General features: G+C 37.2%; 1 long non-coding RNA gene across 1 annotated transcript; it reads left to right on the top strand.

Annotated features, from left to right (window-relative positions):
• Positions 1-3032: 3032 nt before the first annotated feature.
• Positions 3033-3691, top strand: LOC113744243 (uncharacterized). Its single transcript, XR_003461384.1, has 3 exons — positions 3033-3057; positions 3211-3244; positions 3534-3691. It is a non-coding gene; the product is annotated as an uncharacterized LOC113744243 (long non-coding RNA).
• The last annotated feature ends 6 nt before the right edge of the window (positions 3692-3697 follow it).

Below are 3697 nucleotides of genomic sequence, written 5' to 3'. Positions count from 1 at the left end.
TGAGCTACAGACAAATTATGACCAAATAAAATTATCTTTTTATTTGTAGGAAAAAAATCTCTCTTTACAGATACTCTCAAACAGTTTGTGTTCATATTAGGGCTGCCAGCAAGCAGCTGATCTTACCATTACCTTTCAGCTTGAAGTATGAGCTAACTGAAAATAAAAAGAATTAAGATGATAGCTCATTAACCCTTTAATGAGAGTCCACGGCCCCGGAAAACGGCGAGGTCCGGGCGCTGTAAACGCAGAGCCGGTCGCGGCGCACCACCTCGGAGGAAATGCGCCCGGCGGGGGCCAGCCAGCGCCGGGGAGAGGTCCCATGAGGGGATCCTCCTGCATGGTGCGGCCGTCCCTGACGCGAGTTTAATTAATTAAAATCATTTTTTCTGCCAACCGATGCGAGTCGTCACGCATTTGTACCGATTTTAATCGTGTCACGTTACACGATTACATCCCTAGTCAGTATCATCCTCCCCTGAGGTGATTCTCTGTCTTCATTAAGAGCAGCGGGGCGGGCAAATTGAACAGTTAGGCAGCATACAGACAGCTTTAGCTGTTGCTTCGTTGTAACAAGTTGCTAACTTAATAACACCGTAATTGAAACTACTGCGGACAAAGCAGGTGAAAATATAATTTTATTACCTTCTACTCGAGTAAACGTTAACGTTACATCCACTTCACTGTCTCCACCAGGCCCCTCTGCTCGTTGTTTCTACCATGTGTTGCTGCCTCTCTGTCTACGCCTAGCTTATGTTACCAGAAGGTAAAACCCTGTAACATATAATAACATGGCTGTGACTAGGGCTGCACGATATGGCCTGTAACCAATATCTCGATATTTTTAAGCTATATCGCGATACACGATATATATCTCGATATTTTTGTTGTTGTTGTTTTGTACTCTTTTTATAGCATTTTAACACTTGTCATATTTTTTAATGAATTTTTAATGCATTTCATAATGTAAATATGAGCTTTAAAGTAGTGCAGGATCATACTTGGCTTATGAGACACTGTTTTAAATCAAATTTTAACCATTCTTCATATTTTATAAATAAACCTTTAATAAATTTAACACCCACGTCTTATTTTGAAAACCGGAAGTGTCCACACGCTGCAGTAAGCTAGTGCTGACTTTCCCAGTTTTCTCAAAGTATTTGCCATAAAGTCGCAATAAAGGCGCACTTGAAAATATTGGAGCAGCTGACGTGACCACGCGAAAACGAGAGACGGCTTGCGTGACCGCAGTTGCTTTTCTTCGGAACCAAGTCGTCCGTCTCCATCTTCAATTAACTCGCTCGGGCTCTTCACTTCTCTCCTCACCTGATACAAAAAGTACGCATGCGCGCAGGGGATTTTTCTGGGTGGGCGGGGCAGTGTGCTGCGTGCTGTAAGCAGCACCAGGAGTGACACAGGCAAAACTCCGGAGAATTAAATGCCGACGGCTTAAAACATTTACGTGACAAGTACTCGATGGTCGCGATATAGTCATTTCATACATCTCACGTAGAACAAGCCGCGATATATCGAGTATATTCGATATATCGCCCACCCCTAGCTGTGACACAATTGAAAAAATACACAGTATAAAGCTGCATTCATGGAAACAGGGTCAATACTTTTGCTGCTAGCTACTAACCGTCATTCTAACCGCGTGGCGGCTGGAGGCAGCCCCTGGTGGACGCTAGAATGACGGTTAGAAAATCAGATTTCAAATCAAATCAAAGACGTTATCTTTGTGCGCGATTAACAGTGTCCATGTCATGATGTTGAGCGTGAAACTTACTCAATTTATTAAGCTGTTGTCGATTATGATTAGAAATGAGTAATAATTGTAGTTCTTGAAACTGGTCAATATAAGTACTCTATTCTCAAATATTTTGACTGAAATTTACTACACGTTATGGATATCTACAAGATACAAACTGTTACTTAAATACTTGTTTATTTTTGGGAAATATACTCAAAGTATGAAGTAAAATTAAGACAAAAATGTCGGTTGGATTTTTAAGCATTTATTTTGGTACCTACAACTCAAACAATCGCTTAACACTGATATTCAGAGATGTGATACTGTGATAATTAATGAGCCTCTGAATGACTTTTTAGAGTGTGTATTGTACCTGTGTAAAAGTAAAAAAGAATAATATAAAACCTTTAAATGTTTAATGAGAAAAGAAATCTTGCTTAGATCTCAGTGCTGTAGATTGAAGGAAAAGGAATGTCCAAATGTCTTCCAAATATAGTGTTTTGTGAAAGTGTATAAATAAAGATTCAGATTTTAAATTGTTTATTGTGTCATAACCAATTAAAATGAATAAACATTTAAGAAAATAGAACTCTGATGTGTTCTTCATTTAGTTTATGTTCTACAAAACATACATGGTGTTCAAGAGTGAAGTAAGACAAATTTAGCAATCAAAGGAATATCTTTAAATTATTAATTATAATTTTATATTATTAATTTAATGAATTAAATTTAATTAATTTGGAAAAAAAAAAACTGGTGTATTTTTATTTGTGCATATTCTGTCAAACATACATGGTGTTTAACGGCCCAAAATAAACTTTGACATACTGATCAAGAAAAATTCAATCAGTACTTTCCCTTTTGATACAAATTGAAAGCTCACTCAGCTCAGAGATATTGTAAATGAAGAATTATTATACAGCATTAAGTATAAGAAGACTTAGAAAACTGTAGATGTTAGTGAAGTAGAGAAATTTAGCAATCAAAAGAATATGTTTAATTGATTATGATTTCACCAAATGAACTGAATTAATTAATGTACAACAATAGAACACTGATGTATTTTTATATTTGTGCATATTCTGTCAAACATACATGGTGCTCCTGTGTCCAAAATAAACTCTAATTGAACTGCTGATGAAGCAAAACTCAAGTCACGGTTAAAACTGTGGTATGCTGTCTGTATTTCCACATTTGGCATGCTTCCAGATTTAGTTTCAGCTGTGTTAGCAAGTCCAGTTCAATATAAGCAGTCTTTCAGTGAATAGCAGTGTGCTTAGGGGACCTGTGAGATCCAGCTTGTGGTATGTCTGTACTCTTATACTTTAGACCACTTCAATGTATTATTCAGTTACAATGTTAATGTGCAGTAATGTTAATGAGCTAAATGTTAATGGGAACATTTATTTCAATTTGTGTTTTGAAACCTCTTCTAATTAAGAACTTGTTTTAATCAGGCCTGGGGAATACACTTCACAGAAAGGGGGACAGGTGAGGTGAAATTTAAAACTTTGAACTTTTTTATTTTTATTTTAAGCAAACAATGTACCAGTCCCCGAATGGCTACACTTATCCATGCAAATATTTTGACAAAACTATACTACAATGGTTATTCTCAGTGCCAGCTAAATCTAAAAAAGACTGAATAACTGCGTGGGAACAAAACAAAGAGGAGGCTTTAATTTAATTTCATTGTTCAGCAAAATTTCACGTTTTTCTATTTATGTTTAACTACAAGACCTTTAGTCTGAAAAGTTGCTCCTTTGTGATTTTACAACAGACAAACAAGCCGGCACCATGAGTACCGACGCTGAGATGGCCATTTATGGCAAAGCTGCCATTTACCTCCGTAAACCAGAGAAGGAGAGAATTGAGGCTCAAAGCAAACCTTTTGATGCCAAGTCTGCCTGCTATGTGGCCGATGCTAAGGAGCTGTACTTGAAG

This window comes from Larimichthys crocea, chromosome XXI (assembly GCF_000972845.2).
Source record: "Larimichthys crocea isolate SSNF chromosome XXI, L_crocea_2.0, whole genome shotgun sequence".
NCBI classification, from domain to species: Eukaryota; Metazoa; Chordata; class Actinopteri; family Sciaenidae; genus Larimichthys; species Larimichthys crocea.
Note: the sequence above shows the minus strand (reverse complement) of the source record. Positions and strands in the feature narration are given on the sequence as shown.